Source organism: Arachis hypogaea, chromosome 8 (assembly GCF_003086295.3).
Source record: "Arachis hypogaea cultivar Tifrunner chromosome 8, arahy.Tifrunner.gnm2.J5K5, whole genome shotgun sequence".
Classification (NCBI taxonomy): domain Eukaryota; kingdom Viridiplantae; phylum Streptophyta; class Magnoliopsida; order Fabales; family Fabaceae; genus Arachis; species Arachis hypogaea.
Window position 1 is genome coordinate 23,582,780 of NC_092043.1, and position 6,396 is coordinate 23,589,175.

At 35.2% G+C, this 6,396-nt stretch overlaps 1 non-coding gene across 1 annotated transcript; it reads right to left on the reverse strand.

Annotated features, from left to right (window-relative positions):
* Positions 1 to 5,992: 5,992 nt before the first annotated feature.
* On the reverse strand, positions 5,993 to 6,096 carry LOC112708588 (small nucleolar RNA R71). Its single transcript, XR_003156440.1, has one exon. It is a non-coding gene; the product is annotated as a small nucleolar RNA R71 (small nucleolar RNA).
* Between the last annotated feature and the right edge of the window lie 300 nt (positions 6,097 to 6,396).

Below are 6,396 nucleotides of genomic sequence, written 5' to 3' on the forward strand. Positions count from 1 at the left end.
ATCTCTTCCGAGTGCAAGGAGGTTAGATTTGGACAGCATCTATAGTGCTTTCTCTGTCTCTGAATTAGACTTTTGCTCCAACTACTCAATTTCAGCCAAAAAATACCTGAAATGGTACAAAAATGCACAAACTCAAAGTGGAATCCAAAAATGAGAATTTAACACTAAAACATGTAAAAGCTTAGTAAAAACTAAACAAAACATGTAAAAAACTATATGAAAACTATGCCAAAAAGCATATAAAATATCCACTCATCACTTTGCTATAATTTAAGATTGAGGTTGATGCCAGATAAATTGAGGTCAAGATAGGATGGTCCCTATATGGTGGAAAAGGTTGAACGATATGGAGTAGTCCACTTAAGCCACCCCTCAAGCCCTACATTCTTCAAAGTGAATTGTCACCGTTTGAAGCTCTACCATGGTGTGAAGGTCAAGAACAACAAGGTGCTAGAGATCTTTCTCTTGGAAGATCCTCACAAGGAAGAAGATTGAGCCATTGACTGTCCAACTTAAGGACATTAAAGACAAATGCTAAGTGGGAGACACCCCACCATGGTATGATCTTCCATGTTTATAGTTCTTCCATTTTTTTCATCTCTTTAAGTAGATTGACTTGATTAGATATGATATGAGTTCTTTAGTTTTATTAGATATGTTTGAATGATGGTTCTTTCATGAAGTTTGCATTTATGTTAGTTTGTTTAAATTGGTAGTTTTGGTTGTTGCCCTGAAATTCTAGGAGTCTTGTTGCCATTTTTCTTGAATAGATGTAAAAATTATGGTATGTCGTTGCTCATGTCATGCGTACGTGTCACGCATGCGTATGCGTGGCCCAGGATTTTTGCTCATGCGTGACCTGTGTGAACCGCACGGCCTGGACAATGAGTTGTGCCAGGACCATGCGGATTTGGTGCGACTAGCAACCTTGCTAGTCACGCGTACGTGTGCCTAACACGTACGTGGTGCAGAATTTATAGCCCACAAACTAAACAGCAAGTGCACTAGGTTGTACCAAGTAATACCTCAGGTGAGTGAAGGTTGATCCCACGAGGATTGATGGACTAAGCAATAATAATTGCATGATTTACTTAGTTAGACAAATAGAAAAGAGTGTTGAGAGTTAAAATGCATCAAATAGTAATTCAAAGAATTAGAAAACAAGCAGTAAATTGAGGTGAAATATATATGGAGAAAACAGTTAAGGCATCAGAGATATCTATCTTTCAGATCGACTTTTCTTACTAATTATTTTAATCATGCAAGATTCAATTCATGAAAAACTATATGTGGCTAAACCTTAATTCCTTAGACCTTTTTAGCCTCCTCTAACCTTCATCAACCGCCGATTCCTTGGTCACTTAATTCCAATCAAAAGGTGAAGTTCAATTCTAGTTTATATGTCACAGAAACCCTAATTACCCAAATATAAGAGGATTATGTGCCACGTATCCTTTTAAGTCCAGATAATTAGATGTTTAGGTGAAATTGTTTTCAAGATGTTGTTCAAGTAAAAAGCTTTTCCAAGTTATACAAGAACTCAATTAGAACAAGGGTCATACTTCCGTTCCACCCAGATTCATAAGATAAAGACCGAAAATAATTCTTGAAATAGAAATCATTACATGAATTAAAGTAGAAAAATAACAGTATCAATCCATACAATAGACAGAGCTCCTAACCTTAACAGTGGAGGTTTAGTTGCTCATGGTTTAGAGAGAAAACAAGGATTTTGTAAAAACTGTAAAGTACGAAATAAGGTAGAAGAGAAGAGAAGAGCCCGGAGGACTGATTCTTTTCCCTTTTATATCTAATCCTAATTAATGTAAAATATATTTTCTAAAATTAAATAATATCTTTTCCTATTTTTAAATAAAATAAAGTTTAATAAAAAATCAATAGAGATCTTCGTGCAAGCCTTGATGGATGAAAAGGGAACCACTTTGCTTCTTATTGTTGGCTCCTAATTTAGAGGTCTCGGCGCCTAACTTGGAGGTGGCCGAATTGCCTTGATTGTTGTTGGTGGTGTTGGCACCTAACTTGGAGGGGAATGGCACCTAACTTCATACTGGCAACAAAGAATGAGTGTTGTTGTTGTGTCTGGCGCCTAACTTGAGAAACTCCAAGTTAAGCGCCACCTTGGCCATGTCCTCTTTGAAGCTTTTCCTAGTCCTGGCGCCTAACTTTGGAACAGCCAAGTTAGGCGCTACTCATACAGCATGCATTTACAAGTGGAGTTTGTCTTGGCACCTAAATTCTCCAAGTTAGGTGATGAGCGGATAATTTATATGCTTTTTGGCATTGTTTTTAGGTAGTTTTTAGTAAGTTCAAGCTACTTTTAGGGATATTTTCATTATTTTTTATGTTAAATTCACATTTCTGGACTTTACTATGAGTTTGTGTGTTTTTTTGTGATTTCAGGTAATTTCTGGCTGAAATTGAGGGACTTGAGCACAACTCTGAAAAAGGCTGACAAAAGGACTGCTGATGCTGTTGGAATCTGACCTCCCTGAACTCGAAATGGATTTTCTGGAGCTACATAACTCCAAATGGCGCGCTCTCAACGGCGTTGGAAATTAGACATCCAGAGCTTTCCAGCAATATATAATAGTCCATACTTTATTTGGAAATTGACGACGTAACATGGCGTTGAATTCCAAGTACATGCTGTTGTCTGGAGTTAAACGCCAGAAACACGTCATGATCCGGAGTTGAACGCCCAAAACACGTTATAACTTGAAGTTCAACTCCAAGAAAAGCCTCAGCTCGTGGATAGATCAAGCTCAGCCCAAGCATACACCAAGTGGGCCCCGGAAGTGGATTTATGCATCAATTACTTACTCATGTAAACCCTAGTAGCTAGTCTAGTATAAATAGGATAAGTTACTATTGTATTAGACATGTTTTGACAGTTTAATCTTTTGAATTTGTAGTCTTTGATCATTCGGTCTCTTGATCATTCAGGGGCTGGCCATTCGGCCATGCCTGAACCTTTCACTTATGTATTTTCAACAGTGGAGTTTCTACACACCATAGATTAAGGGTGTGGAGCTCTGCTGTACCTCAAGTTTCAATACAATTACTATTACTTTTTATTCAATTCTCTTTTATTCTTATTCCAAGATATACGTTGCACTTCAACTTGATGAATGTGATGATACGTGACACTCATCATCATTCTCACCTATGAACGTGCGTGATTGACAACCACTTCCGTTCTACTCTAGGCCGGGCGCATATCTCTTAGATTCCCCAACAGAATCTTCGTGGTTTAAGCTAGATAGATGGCAGCATTCATAAGGATCCGGAAAGTCTAAACTTTGTCTATGGTATTCTGAGTAGGATCCTGGGATTGAATGACTGTGACGAGCTTCAAACTCCTGAAGGCTGGGCGTGATGACAAACGCAAAAGAATCAAGGGATTTTATTCCAACCTGATTGAGAACCGACAGATGATTAGCCGTGCTATGACAGAGCATAAGACCATTTTCACTGAGAGGATGGGATGTAGCCATTGACAACAGTGATGCCCTACATACAGCTTGCCATGGAAAGGAGTAAGAAGGATTGGATGAATGTAATAAGAAAGTAGAGATTCAAGAGGAGCACAGCATCCCCATACGCCTATCTGAAATTCCCACTATTGATTTACATAAGCATTTCTATCCCTTTTATTTTCTATTTATTATTAATTTTCGAACTCATCATAAACCAATTTAATCTGCCTAACTGAGATTTACAAGGTGACCATAGCTTGCTTCATACCAACAATCTCTGTGGGATCGACCCTTACTCACGTAAGGTATTACTTGGATGACCCAGTACACTTGCTGGTTAAGTTGAACGGAGTTATGATCACACCAGGGATCATTAAGATCCCAATTCATCACACCATGATCTCTTTGGGGTATATTTGATTTCATACAAATACAAAGAGACCAACTTTGAGGATCACAATTTCGTCCACCAAGTTTTTGGCGCCGTTGCCGGGGATTGTTCGAGTATGGACAACTGACGGTTCATCTTGTTGCTCAGATTAGGTAATTTTCTTTTCAAAATTTTTCTTTTTTCGTTTTTCCAAAAATATTTTCGAAAAAAAATTAATAAAAATCCAAAAAAATTAGAAAATCATAAAAATAAAAAATATTTTGTGTTTCTTGTTTGAGTCTTGAGTTTGGTGTCAATTGCATGTTTTTAAAATTTATGCATTAACTTTTTGAAAATTCCATGCATTCATAGTGTTCTTCATGATCTTCAAGTTGTTCTTGGTAAGTCTTCTTGTTTGATCTTGATGTTTTCTTGTTTTGTGTTGTTTGTTGTTTTTCATATGCATTTTTTTGTTTATTAGAGTCCATGCATTACAAATTTCTAAGTTTGGTGTCTTGCATGTTTTCTTTGCATCAAAAATTTTTCAAAAATTATGTTCTTGATGTTCATCATGATCTTCAAAGTGTTCTTGGTGTTCATCTTGACATTCATAGTGTTCTTGCATGCATCTTGTGTTTTGATCCAAAATTTTCATGTTTTGGGTCATTTTTGTGTTTTTCTCTCTCATCATAAAAAAAATTCAAAAATAAAAAAAATATCTTTTCCTTATTTCTCTCCAATTTTTCGAAAATTTGAGTTGACTTAGTCAAAAATTTTCAAAATTAGTTGTTTCTTACAAGTCAAGTCAAATTTTCAATTTTAAAAATCTTATCTTTTCAAAATCTTTTTCAAAAATTATATCTTTTTCATTTTTTCCATTTTTCGAAAATTTCAAAAATCTTTTTCAAAATATTTTTCAAAATCTTTTTCTTATCTTTATATCATATTTTCGAAAATTAGCTAACAATTAATGTGATTGATTCAAAAAATTTGAAGTTTGTTACTTTCTTGTTAAGAAAGGTTCAATCTTTAAGTTCTAGAATCTTATCTTGTAGTTTCTTGTTAGTGAAGTAAGTAATTTCAATTTTTTTTGAATTAAATCTTTTTATCTTTTATCTTATCTTTTTCAAAAATTTTACCTTTCTCAAAATTTGATTTCAAAATATCTTATCTAACTTCTTATCTTTTTCAAATTTGATTTTAATTTCTTTTCAACTAACTCTTTGACTTTTTGTTTGTTTCTTATCTCTTTCAAAATAACCTAACTACTTTTCCCTCTCTAATTTTCGAAAATATCTCATCTCTTTTTCAAAAATTCTTTTTGTTTTAAATTTTAATTTTAATCTTATCTTATTCCTAATTTTCGAAAATTACTAAACCTTTTTTTTAAAAATTATTTTTGAATTTTCTATTTCTTCTCTCTTATTCTATTTAATTATTTTATTTACTAACACTTCTCTTCACCTCTCATCATCTAAAAATCCGAACCCATTCTTCTTCACTCTTAACCCCTTTCTTTTTCTACTAATATAAAGGAATCTCTATACTGTGACATAGAGGATTCCTCTTTTTTTTCTTGTTTTCTTCTCTTTCATATGAGCAGGAACAAGGATAAAGGCACTCTTGTTGAAATTGATCCAGAACCTGAAAGGACTCTGAAGAGAAAATTAAGAGAAGCTAAGTTACAACAATCTAAAGGTACCCTTTCAGAAATATTAGAGCAAGAGAAGGAGATGGCAGCCGAAAATAATAATGCAAGGAGAATGCTTGGTGACTTCACAAAGCCAACGTCCAAATTTGATGGAAGAAGCATCTCTATTCCTGCCATTGGAGCCAACAACTTTGAGCTGAAACCTTAGCTAGTTGCCTTAATGCAACAAAACTGCAAGTTTTATGGACTTCCATCTGAAGATCCTTATCAGTTTTTAACTGAGTTCTTACAGATCTGTGAGATTGTAAAAACGAATGGAGTTGATCCTGAAGTCTACAGACTCATGCTTTTACCTTTTGCTGTGAGAGACAGAGCTAGAATATGGTTGGATTCACAACTAAGGATAGCCTGGACTCCTGGGATAAGCTGGTCACTGCCTTCTTGGATAAATTCTTTCCTCCTCAGAAGCTGAGCAAGCTGAGAGTAGATGTTCAAACCTTCAAACAAAAAGATGGTGAATCCCTCTATGAAGCTTGGGAAAGATACAAGCAGCTGACCAAAAGATGTCCATCTGACATGTTTTTAGAATGGACCATATTAGATATATTCTATTATGGTCTATCTGAATTTTTGAAAATGTCATTGGACTATTCTGCAGGTGGATCTATTCACCTAAAGAAAACGCCTGAAGAGGCTCAAGAACTCATTGACATGGTTGCAAACAACCAATTCATGTACACTTCTAAGAGGAATTCCGTGAATAATGGGATACCTCAGAAGAAAGGAGTTCTTGAAATTGATGCTCTGAATGCCATATTGGCTCAGAACAAAGTGTTGACTCAGCAAGTCAACATGATCTCTCAAAGTCTGAATGGTTG